The sequence below is a fragment of the Muntiacus reevesi genome, chromosome 13 (assembly GCF_963930625.1).
Source record: "Muntiacus reevesi chromosome 13, mMunRee1.1, whole genome shotgun sequence".
In the NCBI taxonomy this organism is placed as follows: domain Eukaryota; kingdom Metazoa; phylum Chordata; class Mammalia; order Artiodactyla; family Cervidae; genus Muntiacus; species Muntiacus reevesi.
This window is the reverse complement of record NC_089261.1, coordinates 10,145,452-10,163,355: the sequence shown is the minus strand read 5'-3', so window position 1 is coordinate 10,163,355 and position 17,904 is coordinate 10,145,452. Positions and strand designations below refer to the sequence as shown.

General features: G+C 55.2%; 1 protein-coding gene across 3 annotated transcripts in view; it reads left to right on the top strand.

Moving 5' to 3' along the window:
- The first annotated feature begins 590 nt into the window (after window positions 1-590).
- Window positions 591-17,904, top strand: part of TRPV4 (transient receptor potential cation channel subfamily V member 4) — a 42,502-nt gene continuing 25,188 nt past the window's right edge. Inside the window, exons 1-2 of one of the 3 annotated variants that reach the window (XM_065904725.1) lie at window positions 667-687; window positions 9,364-9,457. The gene's annotated coding sequence lies outside the window, so the exon portion shown is untranslated. Of the gene's footprint in view, window positions 688-8,463; window positions 8,587-9,363; window positions 9,458-17,904 lie in introns of those variants that run through there. The other 2 variants (XM_065904724.1, XM_065904726.1) reach the window with 2 other exon arrangements.

Here is a 17,904-nt window from a genome sequence, read left to right as displayed (position 1 = left end):
GCTGCCTGCCCATGAGGGTATTCAGGTGCCTGGGGTAGAAGCGGGGCTGCACGGTGGGGCCCACCCTCGCCCTAAGAGAACGCTGACTGGTGGCCTGCTCAGCGCCAGGCTGGGCGCCGGGTGAAGAGGTGAAGCTCAAAGGCGCTCGCGTTGGTTCAGTCCTCGGCGGTACTGTCTGTAACACGGGTGCCTCCCCTCTAGGATGTCTGGAGCTACCCGAGGGCCGGGGCCGCGCGCACACCTGTCTCTGAATTCACTGCTGAATGAATGTCTGAGCGGAAGCGTGGAGGAATCGGCGACAAGCCCATTCACAGATGGGGAAGCAGCCCCCGGCTGACGAATTCAGAAGTCTGTGGTCTCGGGATTCCAGCCCCTCTCACCCCCACGAAGCGCCTGGCCCTGTACCTGGGGTGATGACGCCCGCTTTCCAGGTGAGGAAACCGAGGCCCCGCCTCCGCCCCCTGCCCGCCCTTCCCGCAGGGGCGCCGGTCCCGGGCGCGGGCTAGGCTCGGTGCCTCGCCTCCGGGGCGGGCGGCGTGGGCGGGGTGCAGCCGGGGGCGGCGCGCGCGGTGGAACCTGAGCCCCGGGAGGAGGGACGCGGCCGCTGCGGGCGGTCGCGGGGCGGGCTGCCGCGATTCAGGAAGCGCCGCGCTCCCGGCCGCCGGCGCCCGCCGAGCCCTCGCGGAGGTGAGTGGGGTCTGGGCCTTCCGGGCGGGGACCCCCGGGAGGGACGGCACAGTCAAGGACTCCGCGCGCCCCCGGGTACGTCTTGAAGGCTGCGGAGTGCCAGCCTGGGGCGCGGGATCCGTGGGGGTCCCTTGGGTCGGGCACCACCTCTCTGGGCTTCCCTTTCCCCACCTGCGAAGTGGGCGCTAACCTCGGCTCCGGGCTCCCGGCTCCCGGGAATGCAGGCCTGGCGGAAGGAGGTACCTGCTTCCCCGGAGATCCAAGCCCAGGAACCGAACACGGGAGGCCCTGCAGCCCACCTCGCGGCCACCTCCTTTTTGGTGGGCTTGGAAGAGGGAGTTGGATGCCTGGGGGTTTGCCTTCAACCTCCTGGAGGGTTGGAAGTCTGCAGCTTCCGAAGATCACTTCTTCCTTACTGAGCCCCAGAGAGGGCTCTTCTCCCAGGAGGTAGGAAGATCTCTAATCTCCCCTCCAGCTCTGCCGGGACACCCTGGGAGGTCTCTGAGAACTGGGAGAGACCGCCTACCCTCCCACAAGCCTGGCGGTTTCCAACCACAGACTCCCCTGCCTGGCCCAGCACCAGCCGGTTTCCTCCATCCGTTCTCCCCATTTTGCAGATGAGGAAACTGAGGCCCAGGTCAGGGATATAGCCAAGTGGAATTTAAAGCCAGCACAGTCCAGCTCCAACGTCCTCCCTGCCTGGAGCCCAGGGGCTGTTGTGGAAGCTGCCCAGGAGCGGGTGGACTTACTGCCGCCGCGGAGTGTCTAGAACCAAGGACTTCTGCTGAGGGGTGGGGGTGGGGCGTGACCTCAGACACTGAGACCCTCCGGAGGGCTTGAGCTTTGCCCCTTTATCATAGGGGCAAGGATGGGGTCACTGGGTGAGGGGATGGCCTCTTCCTAAGAGGTCAGGTATGAGGGTCAAGCCTGGATCATCTATGAGGTTGAAAGTGGGGCCTGTGTGGGTCTGAACCCTCACTTTGCCACCTACTACTGTGTGACCTTGGGCTACTTCTTTAGCTGTCTGAGGGACAGACAGCTCATCTATAAAATGGGGGTGGGCTGAGGGCGCCCCTGGGCTGGAGCGAGGACTGCGGACCTGTGAGGGGCCCCACACTGGGTCTGGAGCCCCAGCCTAAGGATATGATGTTTGCACTGGTGGTTGTTGCCCCCAACATCTTCTTAACGGAGTGGGTGAAATGTGAAGTGTGAAAGTCACTCAATTGTGTCCGACTCTTTGGGACCCTATAGACTGTAGCTCGCCCGTCTCCTCTGTCCTTGGGTTTCTCCAGGCCAGCATAGTGGAGTGGGTAGCCATTCCCTTCTTCAGGGGATCTTCCCAACCCAGGGATTGAACCCAGGTCTCCCACATCACAGGCAGATTCTTTACCAGCTGAGCCACCAGGGAAACCCAGTGGAGGGGGTGGAAAAAGGTAATTGGCCATTTCCACGTTTATCTAGATTATTCTGTCTGAACAGTGGTGGGAGCCAGAAAGGCCGGGGACCCCTTTCACCACTTTTATTGGTAAACCGGAGCCGGGAGGGGCTCCTAAGACAAACGACAAATGACAGTCCTGGGCTGGTCAGGTTCACACTTGTTTTCATAGAAGCAGGGTGGGATCATTTCCAAGCGGAGTTTCCCCAGGTTTAGGGAATGGGCGCCTGAGGAAGGAGATGTGTAAGAGACTAGTGAAGATGCCTCGAATCCCCCACGCGAAATCCAGACCAGACGCCTTCTCTCCTGGCCGGGGCTGTGGACTCCCCTCCCACCCCGTCAGCTGTGCAGGTGTGAGCTGGGCCTCAGCCATTTCCTCCTTTGTCCGTCAAAACCCTCTTGCAAAGCTGCCCTGGGCCAGCCCTCGACTGGGCACTGAGGCATTGGACCCCCGGGTAGCCCCAGCCTGGGGTGGGGGCATGAACTGGGTGGTCCAAGAGAGCCGGTGGGATGGGAAGGAGGGCTGCCTCCTCCCCTGCAGCTGCCTCCCTGATCTGGCATTGCCCACAGGCAGCACCCACACCAGCCCCAAGAGCACCCAGCCAGGGAGCGTGTGTGCCCCGGATGGCTGGGGCCCAGGGGAGTGCGCTGTGGGTGGGATTGTGACGAACGGGTTCCCGGAAGGGCTTGATCAAGGTGGCCTTGGAGGCTCAGCTGGAGGAGTAAACGCAGACGCTGGGGAAGGGTATTCAGGTAAAGACCTGACTTCTACTTGTCACCAGATGGTGAAACTAGCAGCGCTCAGACGTTGTCCCGTTTGTCTGGAGTGTGACACGAACAGGAAGGACAAGGGATCAGACAGGCAGCGGGCTGGGTCAGACCCAGAAGCCCTGCAAGTCCAGCCTGGGAGGACCATGCCGGATGTGTGGTCTGGAAAGGCCTGTGGAGTCGGGGCTGGGTGGGGAGGCCGGTCCCCAGGCAGGGACGTCATCCAGCCAGAGGTGTGAGGCCCCAGGTAGGGGCTGGCACCCCTGGTAGGCGGCTGGAAGATATGGCAGGGAAAGCACTTTGCAAGACTTGGTCTCAGGGCGCCTGGCATGTGGCACGCAATAAACCCCAGTTGTATGGTTGAGTGCCTGAACACAGTGTTTTGAGAGGGCCAGAGTCCTTTGAGGTCCTTCGTGGGAGGGAGGGGGCCACATGGAGAGCGGGCGGCTCTACACCTCCCAGGCCCTCGACCTGCTGTGTGCCTCAGTTTCCCCCATTTGACCCTAGGAAAAATACTCCAGGCCCCTCCCCGGTTCACGGGGGAACCCAAGGACCAGCTCCTCCTGACTCACGCAGGATCTGGGGAGCCAAGGGAACATTTCCTGCCAGCAGGCCCTCTGGAATGCTCCATGTCGCCAGGTTGGGGTGGAATTCACCTGTTAAAGATTAATTCAGACCTCTCAAGATGCCTGTGGTCCTGGGACCCGCAGCTGCCACTCTGAACTCTGGGTGCAAGGTTCTGCCTGGCTTCAGCCAAGCATAGGCTGTGTTAGCAGTCATTATGATGATAGCGAGCATTTATTGAGCACTTACTGTGTGCCAGAGACTGAGTCCATGGCTCAGTACATTTGGATGCAAAGCTAGGATGGTGCCCATTTTTGAGAGGGAGGAATTGAGGTCAGGATGGTGAAGTTGCTGGCCCAGCTGGGAAGGACCAGAACTAAGATCTGAACTCCATTTATCTGACTAAGTCTGGTTCCTGGTCAGGGAACTAGATCCCACATGCCGCCACTGAGACGTAATGCAACCAAATCAATAAAAAGAGATAAATACAAAATCCATGTCCCTTAACTTCCAAGGTGGCCTGTCTCCATTTGTCTAGATCTGGGGTCATGGGAAGATAGTCTTCAGTTTAGAGGTAAGAACCTGAACTGTTTAGACAGGCCCGGACTTAACTCCTATGCCTGCTGCCTTCTCCCCAGGGGCGCTCAGGCACGTCGTCGCATCTCTCTGATCTCAGTTTCCTCATCGGTCAGATGGGGCTGTCAGTCCCCTCCCTCTCTGCAAGGACAGTCCAGAGCACACGGAGGGGGTTCCAAGCACCGTCTGCTTCCTCATCCTGTCCCCCAGCCTGATCCAGGGCGCGTTTTCCTCCAGCTCATCCCTCCGAGAGCCCCTCTGTGCCAGGAAGGCGGGAGGAAGGAAGCAGGGGCAAAGCTGGACTTGCGCTTGGACAAGAGACGCTGCCTTTGCAGCTCGGAAATACTTACAGGCCTTGACTGAGCGCCAGGAGCCGTCAAAGTTTCCTACTTTCCTGACTTAGTGCTTACCCACAGGGCTGGAGCCTGGCTACCTGGTTCACACCCCAAGTCTCAGGAAGTTCCCTCACTCCTGGGACCTTGGTGTCCTCACCTGTGAAATGGGGTGATGACTGTGCAGGCTTTGTGGGGGTGGTTGTGGACAGTCTCCAGAGCAGCACAGACTGCTCAGCGTGTAACCAGTGTCTATCGCCTGATGGTCTATTGCCTTGATGGGGTCGCAGCATCACCGCCACTGGAGTTGGGCAGGGCAGGAATGCTAGTCCCATTTTACAGCAGAGGAAACCGAGGCTCAGAGAGAAGAGCAATTTGCCAAGGGATGCCCCGCTGGCTTATGGAAGAGCTGGACCTGAAAGCCAGGTCCCAGTGACCCATAGGGTCCCTGAAAAGCCCTGTGGCTGGCGCAGCTTCCTTCCCAGAAAGCCACTGGGACTATCCATTCTTGGAGTCTGACCCACTTCCGTTCACATCCCAGCTCGGCCACTCGCTGCTGTGTGACTTCAGGAAGTGGCTTAACCTCTCTGTTCCTGGGGCTGCCACCCTCAGGGTTTGCAGGAGGTCACAGCAGAGCAGTTGAGGGGGATTTGGATCCTCCTGGCTGCCCACTCCTGCCCTGGCTCCCCCTGCCTCGGGTGCCCTGGAGTCCCCTTGAGCTGTCACCCTGGCCGAGCAGGAATGAGGAAGGAGGCCAGGCCCTCGCTTTCACTGTGACTCCCCTTGCCTTCCCGCCTCTGAGCCTCGTCCTGGTCATCGGCTTCCCCCTTCTTCCCTTCTGGCTGTGTGACCTCAGGCCGGTCATGCCATCTCTCTGAGCCTGTTTCCTCATCAGTGACAGTCCCAGATGGCACACCAGGGGCATCGGAGGCCCCCACAGGTCTGCTCCAGATGAGATCAGAGGGCGGGAAAGGCTCAGGAAGGAGGTGGCGTGGGGAGCAGACAGGAGGGCCATTGACCAAATGGGAGTACGCTTATTTTTCTTTGGGTGGTGAGTAACGGCCATCCCTCTTGCCCCCTCCCTGCCCACTCGCAGCACAAAGAGCTGCTCAGTCTCACCGGACGCCAGCTTTTCCCCGAGGGTGGAGTGGCCTGACTTCCACCCGACTGACCAGGAAGGCTGACCACCTTCTGGGACAGCTCGTCAAGGGTGTGTATGGAGCAGGCACTCCCAACGCGTGTCCCCGATGGGCCCCCCCAGGTTCAGAGGAGACCCCAGCGGCCAAGGGGCCCACGGATCTTGGACGGGGACCAGCTGGCCCGGTTCACTCCTATTCCTGTGCCCCCTGGCAGAGAGGAGGGACTCAGGAATACCTGTACACAGAGCAGACGGATGAAGCAAGGAAGGGCTGAGTGACTCAACAGACGGGTCAGCCAGGTGGGGGCATCAGGAAAACCCGCCTGCTCAGATTCAGACAGGGGCTCAGGCAAGGGTCCTGGCCTGTCTGAGCCTCAGTCTCCTCATCTGCAAAATGGACACATGGTAGCTGTCGCCATCACAGGAGGTTGTTGAACGTCATAGGTCAGAGAGCCCAGCACGCAGTAGGTGCTCAGTTATCTGTTCAAGGATGGGAAGGAGGGCTTGTCCAGCTGGTTAGTTGGGCAGAGGTGCAACTGTGAAGGTCTGTCTGTCCTGTGGAGAAGGACTTACGTGCGATTCCTTTCATTTATATCTCTGCGTTCATTCATTCAGTCATTTAATCATTCATTCGGCAAGTATGTTTTGGCCAGCTGTGATGTGCCAGGCCCTGTTCTAGGCCCTGGGAACTCAGGGGTGACTGGAACAGAAGAGGCCCCCACCCTCCTGGAGCTGGCGTCCAAGTTTCCATCATCTGGGACAGCGTTTTATGAGCCTCCCTCTTAACACCCACAGCCCCAGGCAACCCAGCGGTGGGTGCTGTGATTAGCTCCCTCTTAGAAGTAAGGGGACTTCTCTGCTGGTACAGTGGCTAAGACTCTGCCCTTCAATGCAGGGGGGTCATGGGTTCGATCCCTGGTCTGGGAACTAAGATTCCCACATGCTGTGCCGTGCAGCAAAAAAAAAAAAAAAATTAGAAATAAGGAAACTGAGGCTCAGAGAGGTGATATAATCTGCCTGGGGTCACACAGCTACTACGCGGCAAAGGCACAATCAAAATTACAAGTCTGTTCTGGCCCCCCCGGTGACTTCCAGGGGGCGTAGCGTTTAGAAAGGGGACCCCAAGGAGAGGGTGTCATACACTAAAGGCATGAACTCAAATGGGCTTAAAAGCAGGTGGTTGGAACCCCAGCCACATTCCCTTCCTGTTGAGCTGTGACCTCAGCTGGGTCTCCTGGTCTCTCTGAGTCTCAGTTTGCTCATCTGTGAAATGGGGGTGAGAGGTCAGTGCAAGCGTGCTCAGCACACGATGGGTGTTGGATAAATGTCAACCCCTCCCCTCCATTCTCCCCAGTCGTAGTTTATTCCTTTGAGAATGGAAATGATGACAACTTCTAGAGTTATTTCTTGGATTAAAACAGAAGGTGTATGTGACAAGTACCAGTGGGGTGTGGGCACTGCTAACGTGGGCATTCAAGCAGTTAGCTAGAGACCCAGCCTCCTGTTGGCGTAGGCTGCAGGTGAGGCGGGCCTGGGCAGAGAGAGGATCTTGAACTGGTTTTCTGCTGCCTGGGGCACCCTTCCCCGGCTCCTGCCTGGCCCATCCATTCCACAGGTGTCTGCTCTCTTCTCTGACTTTTGCCCATGGGTGTGAGTTGGAGGGGTGGGTGTTGGTCTGCATAGGTGGGTGTCCTGCCTCCTCGGGGCCTCAGTCTCCCAGCTGGGAAATGGGGCAGTGATGCAGGAGAGATGGAGACGAAGGGGGAGAAAAGCCTTTCAGAAGGCAAGGTCTCCGAGCAGAATCACGAGTTTTGGCCTTGGACCTGGGATGTCTGGGTCCCAGTGCAGCCTCCACCCTGCCCTCTCTGGGCTCTGTCTCCCTAGCTGTTAATTGAAGGAACATTAACAATAAAAAGGCAGCTGCCATTGTTAACACTTACCATGCACCAGGCACTGTCTGAAACTCGTGAATCATCAATTCAATCCATTATCTTCCATGATCATTCAGTCCTCATGACAGCCTTTTGGTGTGAGAGCTATCATTTTATTTTTTCATTCAAAGCATGAATGTAAAGTCCAAACAGTAACGATAAAGCAAATATGTGAGTTTATCCTTTCCAGGTGGCAGTAATTATTTCCCCCATTTTACAGATGAGGAAACTGAGGCCCAGAGAGAAGTGACTTGCTCCCGGCCGCCCTGTCAAGAAGTGGCAGGTGGGGAGGAGAACATGGGTGGGATGGTTTCTAAGGCTACAGAATCCTCCCTGGGCCGGGGGTGGGGGGGGTGTAGTCTCTGTGGCTGTGAATGTCCCCCAGTAGAGGGGCTGGGCCAGAGAGAAGGGGCTTCCATATTCCTTGTCTGGAGCTGGGTAGCATCGCGCTCTGAGCAGGGCTAAGTTAGAGGGACGGGAGGGGGCGAGGCCTTGGGAGAAGGATTCGGAGCCTCCTGGGACAGGACCTTCATGTCCTCGAGCCCCCACTGTGCACCAGTCCTTGTACTGCCCCCTCTATGAGCATCGAAGCTCACGACATCCCCTTGTCGCAACAAGGAAACCGAGGCTGGGGAGGGGAGGTGACTTTCCCAAGGTCATCAAGCTGCAAAGGGTTTTTGAGATGTAATTCACATGCAACTCACCCTTTCAGTGTGTGCAATTTGGTTCTTTTGTAGAATGTTCAGGGTTATAGAGACATCACCACTGTCTAACCCCAGTACATTTTCATCACCCCCAAAATGAACCCCATCCCCATTAGCAGTCACTGTCCCCCCCCACCCCCCCTACTCCTCCCGGCTCCTGGCAGCCACCCCTCCGCTTCGTTTCTATGGACGTGCCTGTTCTGGACATTTCATGTACGTGGGATCCTATCATACGTCACCTTCTGTCTTGCTTGGAGTGTGCTGTAAACCCATTCAGCCGCACCGCCTCCCTGTGCTTCCCACCCTGGGGCGGGGGACCTTGGAAGCGAGTGGGCGGCCCCAAGAGCTTGGAAGGATCCTTGTGTGTCCTGTCGGAATCTCTCCGGCCAAGGACTTGCAGAATGACCGAGTGAGGTCGTGGTCACATCAGCCTTGCCCTCTGCGGGGCCCGGTGAGTCACCCAGCCCTGCCCCTCCTGGGTGGGGGGGACCTGATGGGACACTGGGGCTCTGTCCGCCCTGGACAAGCAGCCACTGTGCAGCAGACAGGAAGCGGGCAGGGCCCAGACCTGCTGGGTAAATACGGGCTGGCCGGGGAAGGTGCCCGGCGTGGCGTGATGCCCCCTGCTGCTGCTGCCCACCAGGCCAGGGGAGCCTCGGGCAACCTGGCCAAGCGGCCAAGCTCCCAGCGGCGGCTGCTCTGAGGCGGCTGCCAGAGTCCCAGGCTCTGGGCCCAGCCGCTCGGCCCTCCCTGGCTGTCAGCTTCCTTGATTCTCAGTCTGTCTGTCCATCTACCTTCTAATAAAGATACTACAGTGACACTGATGATGCCGACAACAGCCCTCTTCTACTGGACGTGTACTCCTTGCCTTCCCTGGTTGCTCAGCTGGTAAAGAATCCACCTGTCCTGGGTCGGGAAGATCCCCTGGAGAAGGGATAGGCTACCCACTCCAGTATTCTTGGGCTTCGCTGGTGGCTCAGACGGTTCAAGAATCTGCCTGCAATGTGGGAGACCTGGGTTTGATCCCTGGCTTGGGAAGACCCCCTGGAGAAGGACATGGCAACCCACTCCGGTACTCTTGCCTGGAGAATCCCCATGGACAGAGGAGCCTGGTGGGCTGCAGTTCATGGGGTTGCAGAGAGTCGGACATGACTGAGCGACTAAGCACAGCACTGCCGCCTGGTGCTAGACTCAGTGCTTTACACACTCTCTTATTTGACCCTCTCAGCCATCCCAGGCCAGGTGCTGTGGTCATCACCATTTATGGGTGAGAAGACAGAGGCACAGGAAGGCCGGGTGACTTGCCCAGGGTCACACAGCTGGTGAGTGGGCAGTTTGCCTCTGGGGCCCGTGGTCCCCACCACCCGCCCTGAACCACGCTCCCTCCACCCCCATCATCCATCCTTTTCTTCTCAAGTCCCCTGGTCCTGGTAAAGTATTCACTGAGGGGTCTTCCCTGGCGGTCCAGTGGTCAGGACTCCATGCTTGCAGTGTGTGGGGCGTGGGTTTGATCCCTGGTCAGCAAACTAAGATCCCACATACCCTGCAGTGTGGCCCAAATAAAAAAATAATAAAGTATTCGCTAAAGGCGCAGGTCCTGGGGCCGTGTGAGTCCTAGACCTGCTTCCACATCTAAGGAGCTGGGCAACCCTGTAAGAGTGACTACCTCTCTGAGCCTCTCTTTCCTTACCTGGCAGGTGAGGGGTTGGATAGAGCTGGCGTTTTCCCTCTCAGCGCCAGCAAGCCTTGGGATCTATCCTCCTAGTCCCTTCCCCACCCATTTAAGCTGTGAATAAGAGAACCATCCCTCAGGACTGATCTAGAGTGATAGGCTAGTCCAGGTTACCGCAGGAACTGGGGGACCCCCCCCCCCCCCAGATGGGGCAGAGAGCCCCAGGGTGGAGGGAGGAGTCTGTCTGGGAGCCCAGAACCGCCACCTGATCTGCCTGCCTCCCCCCACCTCCCGGTCCGCCCACCCGCTCACCCATCTTTTCTCTCTTCATTCCTGTCTTCTCAGGCCGCCCGTTCCTTAGTGCCCCCTGCTGTTTCCCAGCCCCACACCTGGCCTTGCTGTCTTCTCTGCTCTCTTATCTGTCCCACGTGTCAAGCCCTCCTCCTCGCAGCCTCTTCTGGGGCCGTCAGGATCAATCAGTGCTGCTTCCTGCTGCCTGTCTCCTTCCAGAACTTCAGCGGACCTTGCCTGACTGTTTAAGCAAGCAGATATTTACTGATGCCTTGGCATGACGCTGAATGCTGGGGAGACAGCCAACACAGAATAGTCCCTCCTTCATGGAGCTCACACTCTAGAGGACAAGAGAGAAAATGAATGAAAGGATGATATAAGTAAAGGTCAAAGTCTAATCATGAGAAGTGCTGTAAAGGGAGGCCCAGCTTGCTCTAAGAGTGAACGCAAGGAGCTGGTTTAGAATGGGGTGGGGTGGGAAGGAAGGCTTCTCGGAGGAAGCGCTGGTTAAGAGGACACCCAGAGAAAGGGAGCCAGTGGAGGAAGACCAGCCCAGGCAAAGGCCCGGAGCGGGTCAGCCATCGGGTCCCTTCCTAGACCGAGTTCCCCGAGTGTCCACTCTCGTCTGCTTCCCCGGCGCCCCACACGCAGTTGGCGCTCAGCAGCTGCCTGTTGGTGTGCATCGGTCCCAGCTCCCTGGAATTCCTCCCCCTGGGGTGGAGCAGCCCCTGCATGCCTGAACTTGCCCCCAGATCTAAGCAGCTTTCCTCGCTCACGGAATCAGGAGGACGGGATTTGACAAGGACGTGCCAGGGTTTCCATGAGATCAGGCAAAGCCCCGGGGTAACGGCGAGGGTGGGCCCCTTCTTCTGCCAGAAGAAGGATGTGGGGTATGGAGCCAGAGACCTCCAGCCCACCCCTGCTGAACCCAGGATTGTCAGGGAGAAGGCACCTGCCGTTCACGCGGTCTTGCGGTTTGCTGTTGAGGGCTTACTCTGTGCCAGGTGCTTGACTCAATTCCTATGATCCTCACAATGACCCTGTTAAGTCCCTCAGGGGCAGGTGAGGACTGCGAGGCTCAGAGAGGCCAAGTGGCTTGCTCAGGCTCACCTGGTTACTGAGCAGTAGGGTCTGGGTGCCAACCCCGATGGGTCTGCCGTCAGCATGTGCGTTCTGTCCCTGACCCACCAGCTCCCACCAGGGGCCCCCTCCTCAGTCGGGCCAGGGAGCGTGGGTTTTGCTGCCCTGACCGAGTCCCCAGGGCCATCAGAGCCGAATGCATGACCTTCAGCCATGCTTCTGGGGACTTTGGGGTCTGACCCGGGCAGAGAGGAAGACCTGGGGGACCCCGGCTCAGCCCTGTATCTCCTGTATCTCCTCGCCCTGCACCCGTGAACTCACCGCTCCCAAGCCCTTCCTGTCTAACCAGCTCTTTTCCCCAGACATGCCTCAGCTTCTTGCTCTGTCTGGCTGTTTGCTCTGTTTTCTCACCAGGTCAGCCCCAGGGGGGCAGGAGTTCTTTGTTTTGCTCACGTCTGTGTCCCCAAGACCTGGCACATGATAGATGCTCAGGAAACATTTGTTGAGTAAATACATGGGTGAATGGCTTCCAATCCTGTTCTTTGGGCCCTGGGATTCAGACCCGTCCATCCTGCCACAATTACTGTCTGTGTGGACTACTGCCTAGTATATATTATGATGTGGGGGTGTGTGTTAGTGACTCAGTTGTGTCCAACTCTTTGTGACCCCGTGGATGGCAGCCCACCAAGCTCTTCTGTCCGTGGGATTCTCCAGGCAAGAATGCTGGAGTGGGTTGCCATTCTCTTCTCCAGGGGATCTTCCCAACACAGGGATTGAACCCAGGTTTCCTGCATTGCAGGTGGATTCTTTACCATCTGAAACACCTGGGAAGCCTGTGTGTGTGTGTGTGTGTGTGTGTGTGTGTGTGTGTGTGTGTGTGTGTGTGTGAAGCGTGTGTGTGTGTGTGTGTGTGAAGCGTGTGTGTGTGTGTGTGTGTGTGGGTGTGTGTGTGTGGGTGCGCCACAGATCATGTGGGGATGTCCACACTCAGCATAAATGTCCTTCGTTGAGCCCCCAATATGCTCCTGGTGCCAGCCGGGTGCTGCCCCCTGCAGAGGCATTCCCAGGGGCTCACAGTGGGCACACGCATGTGCATGAGCACAGGGGGAGAGGAGGAAACAGACACGGTGTTTACACGCAGAGGAGAGGCAGGAGGACTCTCAGCCTCTCTTCCCGGCCAGCACCCCTCCTTCCCCCTAAGTCTGGCACGGATTTGGAATGTGTAATAACAGCCTACAGGGCAAATGAGAACAGGGAGGGAACGCGATCCCCAACCACAGAGAACAGGGCAGTGTTTGGGGAGGGGATTGCCACAGAGCAGGCTGTGTGTGTGTCCACGTGCGAACAGGCGTGTACGTGCATGCTGGTGTCTGAACACACTTGGGTTGTGCGGTGTGGAGGGAGTCCAATGTTGGGGGTCCAGAGTCCAGTTCTTCAAGGTCACTCACTCTGTGTGACGTCATCCCAGAGGCCCCAGTTTTCTCAGCTGTGAAATGGGAGCTTTGCAGCTTTGCTCACCAGGCCGTGGCGGATTAACTGAGGGAAAGGCTGAGAGGACTTGGTGAACGTTAATGAGGACTGTGAAGGCCCGACTGTAGGACCACCCTGTGTGTGTACCTGGGGAGGGTGGGTATACTGGGGTTGTATCGTAATGGCGATGATGATTCAAGTATTTGTCAAGGGACCTCCCTGGTTCAGGTGCTTAACTGGGTGCTTCCACTGCAGTGGGCAGAGGTTCGATCACTGGCCGGGGAACTAAGAGCCTGCATGCTGCACAGTGTGGCCAGAAAATAGACAAAAAAACAAAAAGCATTTGTCAGGTGCTTACTAGGGGCCCAAGAGACACCTGACCTGCCCGTTGACAGCCCTATAGGATAGAAGCTGTTTTGCAGCCCTCATTTTGTATGCAGGGAAACTGAGGCTCAGAGAGGTTAGCATGGCTGATGGTAACAATCCTTCTCTCGGGGGGCCGTTGTGCACCTTGAACAAGATACTTTAAGGGTTTGGTGTGGCACCTGGCCCCCAGACCATGCTGTCCACCGAGGGGTTAGGGTAGCGCAGCCTCCACAGCCACCTGCCTGGGTTTGAGTCCTGGTTTCGTCACTAAGGGCTTCCCTGGTGGCTCAGACGGTAAAGAATCTGCCTGCAATTCAAGAGTGCTACGCCGTGCTTCGTTGCTCCATCATGTCCGACTCTTGTAGCCCACCAGGCACCTCTGGTCATGGGGATTCTCCAGGCAAGAATACCAGAGAATACTGCAGTGGCCTGCCATGCCCTCCTCCAGGGGATCTTCCCAACCCAGGGATCGAACCCAGGTCTCCCACATTGCAGGCGGATGTTTTACCATCTGAGCCACTAGGGAAGCCCAGGAGTACTGGGGTGGGTAGCCTATCCCTTCTCCAGGGGAACTTCCCAGCCCAGGAATCGAACCGGGGTCTCCTGCATTGCAGGCAGATTCTTTACCAGCTGAGCTACCAGGGAAGCCCTGCAATGCGGGAGATCCAGGTTCAGTCCTTGAGTTGGGAAGATCCCCTGGAGAAGGAAATGGCTACTCACTGCAGTATTCTTGCCTGGAGAATTCCATGGACAGAGGAGCCTGGCGGGCTACAGTCCATGGGGTCACAAAGAGTCAGACATGACTCAGTGACCAACACTTTTACTTTTCACTTTCATTTTTTCTGTCACTCACCTGTTGTGTGCCCTCAGGCAAGTCACTTAACCTCTCTGAGCCTCAGTTTTCCTCATCTGTGAAAGGAGAATTACCGCAGTACCTACCTCCGGAGGGGGATTTCTCAACGTCAGCACTGTTGGCTTTTCCGGCTGGGTAGTTTCTTGTGGCGGGCACGGTCCTATGCCTTGTAGGGTGTCTGGCGCTACCCCTGGCCTTGACTCACTAGATGCCATTAGCCCTCTCTCCTCTGCACAGTGACAGCCAAGCATGTTTCTGGGTATTGCCCAGTGTCCCTGGGGAGCCGAGGGGCCCCCGCTGAGAACCACTGGTCTAGGGTCCCAGGGAGGCCCGGGTGAAAGCGTGTGTGTGAAGCACTTGGGCCCCCAAGAGCCCCACGATCACGGTGATGATGGGGGTTTAGTTCATAATTATCGCTTCACCATAATTAATATGCTGACATTGATCCCTGTTTGCCTTGTCAAGGCTGCCGGCAGTGAGTGGGTGAGTGACTGAGCGGGGATTTGAACCTGGGGCTGGCTGACTCCAGACCCCCTGTTGTTGAGCCCCAGAAACCCTGGATGCTATCTGGGCTGAGATTTCTTAGGGGAGGGGGTACAGGCATGGTGGGGGCTGGAGGGTCTGCCTCATCTGACCCCCACCTTGGGTGGAGGGTGTCTGGAACCCCGTGGGGACCTGGGAGGGGGTGCAGTATTTAAGAAGTATGTGCCCAAACTCCTTCTCTTCCTCTGGCCCTGGGGTCCCCACTGAGGTGAGCAGGACTGTGCCTGGGGAAGTCTGATCTCCCCTCAGTGCCCGTAGCCTGGTGGACAGCCCTCCCTGCCTCCACAGACCCACACTCCTGCGTCACAAAGCCGGGACTCGGGGGGCAGCCCCTAGGGGGTCTCCATTGCCCACCCGGCAGGTGGATTGGAACTAATGTCCCCTGTCTCATTCTAGGTGTCGGCACCTAGTGGGTGCTTCAGATTCTTGAAGACACTTGGCATCTCCCAGGAGCGTTAGGGGGTGGTGTGGTTACTCTGGTTTTACAGATGGGGAAACTGAGGGCCAGAGAGAGGAAGAGATTTGCCCAAGATCTCACAGCTGCTGATTAACCAGGGCCCAGGGGTAACCTCTGGTAAGAGAAACCCAGGTAAGATGGTAGGCACTGCGAGAGGGGATCAGGGGGCAGACAGACAGAAACTACAGTCACGGACAACTAGCCAATCTGACCACATGGACCACAGCCTTGTCTAACTCAGTGAAACTAAGCCATGCCGTGTGGGGCCACCCAAGACGGACGGGTCATGGTGGAGAGGTCTGACAGAATGTGGCCCACTGGAGAAGGGAATGGCAAACCACTTCAGTATTCTTGAGAACCCCATGAACAGCATGAGAAGGCAAAAAGATAGGACACTGAAAGATGAACTTCCCAGGTCAGTAGGTGCCCAGTATACTACTGGAGATCAGTGGAGAAATAACTCCAGAAAGAATGAAGGGATAGAGCCAAAGCAAAAACAACACCCAGTTGTGAATGGGACTGGTGATGGAAGCAAGATTCGATGCTGTAAAGAGCAATATTGCATAGGAACCTGGAATCTTCGGTCCATGAATCAAGGCAAATTGGAAGTGATCAAACAGGAGATGACAAGAGTGAACATCAACATTCTAGGAATCAGCGAACTAAGATGAACTGGAATGGGTGAATTTAACTTAGATGACCATTATATCTACTACTGTGGGCAGGAATCCCTTAGAAGAAATGGAGAAGCCATCATAGTCAACAAAAGAGTCTGAAATGCAATACTTGGATGCAATTTCAAAAATGACAGAATGATCTCTGTTCGTTTCCAAGGCAAACCATTCAATATCATGATAATTCAAGTCTATGCTCCGACCACTAATGCCGAAGAAGCTGAACAGCTCTATGAAGACCTACAAGATCTTCTAGAACTAACACCCAAGAAAGATGTCCTTTTCATTATAGGGGACTGGAATGCAAAAGTAGGAAGTCAAGAACCACCTGGAGTAACAGGCAAATTTGGCCTTGGAGTACAGAATGAAGCAGGGCAAAGGCTAATAGAGTTCTGCCAAGAGAACACACTGGTCATAGCAAACACCCTCTTCCAACGACACAAGAGAAGACTCTACACATGGACATCAACAGATTGTCCATAGTGAAATCAGACTGATTATATTCTTTGCAACCAAAGATGGAGAAGCTCTATACAGTCAGCAAAAACAAGACCGGGAGCTGACTGTGGCTTGGATCATGAACCCATTATTGCCAAATTCAGACTGAAATTGAAGAAAGTGGAGAAAACCACTAGACCATTCAGGTATATTGAAGAAAGTGGAGAAAACCACTAGACCATTCAGGTATGACCTAAATCAAATCTCTCATGACTATACAGTGGAAGTGAGAAATAGATTTAAGGGACTAGATCTGATAGACAGAGTGCCTGATGAATTATGGATGGAGGTTCGTGACATTGTACAGAAGACAGGAATCAAGAAAAAGAAATGCAAAAAAGCAAAATGGCTGTCTAAGGAGGCCTTACAAATAGCTGTGAAAAGACGGGAAGCAAAAAGCAAAGGAGAAAAAGAAAGATATTCCCATTTGAATGCAGAGTTCCAAAGACTAGCAAGGAGAGATAAGAAAGCCTTCCTCAGTGATCAGTGCAAAGAAATAGAGGAAAACAATAGAATGGGAAAGACTAGAGATCTCTTCAAGAAAATTAGAGATACCAAGGGAACATTTCATGCAAAGATAGGTTCGATAAAGGACAAAAATGGTATGGACCTAACAGAAGCAGAAGATATTAAGAAGAGGTGGCAAGAATACACAGAACTGTACAGAAAAGATCTTCACGACCCAGATAATCACGATGCTGTGATCACTCACCTAGAGCCAGACATCCTAGAATGTGAAGTCAAGTGGGCCTTAGGAAGCATCACTACGAACAAAGCTAGTGGAGGTGATGGAATTCCAGTTGAGCTATTTCAAATCCTGAAAGATGACGCTGTGAAAGTGATGCACTCAATATGCCAGCAAATATGGAAAACTCAGCAGTGGCCAGAAGACTGGAAAAGGTCAGTTTTCATTCCAATCCCAAAGAATGCTCAAACTACCACACAATTGCACTCATCTCACACGCTAGTAAAGTAATGCTTAAAATTCTCCAAGCCAGGTTTCAGCAATACATGAACTGTGAACTTCCATATGTTCAAGCTGGTTTTAAAAAAGGCAGGGGAACCAGAGATCAAATTGCCAACATCTGCTGGATCATCATAAAAGCAAGAGAGTTCCAGAAAAACATCTATTTCTGCTTTGTTGACTATGCCAAAGCCTTTGACAGTGTGGGTCACAATAAACTGTGGAAAATTCTGAAAGAGATGGGCATACAAGACCACCTGACCTGCCTCTTGAGAAACCTGTATGCAGGTCAGGAAGCAACAGTTAGAACTGGACATGGAACAACAGACTGGCTTCAAATAGGAAAAGGAGTACGTCAAGGCTGCATATTGTCACCCTGCTGATTTAACTTATATGCAGAGTACATCATGAGAAACGCTGGGCTGGAGGAAGCACAAGCTAGAATCAAGATTGCCAGGAGAAATATCAATAACCTCAGATATGCAGATGACACCACCCTTATGGCAGAAAGTGAAGAAGAACTAAAGAGCTTCTTGATGAAAGTGAAAGAGGAGAGTGAAAAAGTTGGCTTGAAGTTCAACATTCAGAAAACTAAGATCATGGCATCCAGTCCCATCACTTCATGGCAGATAGATGGGGAAACAGTGGCTGACTTTGTTTTTCTGGGGTCCAAAATCACTGCAGATGGTGATTGCAGCCATGAAATTAAAAGACGCTTACTCTTTGGAAGGAAAGTTATGGCCAACCTAGACAGCATATTAAAAAGCAGAGACATTACTTTGCCAACAAAGGTCCATCTAGTCAAGGCTATGGTTTTTCCAGTGGTCATGTATGGATGTGAGAGTTGGACTATAAAGAAAGCTGAGCACCAAAGAATTGATGCTTTTGAACAGTGGTGTTG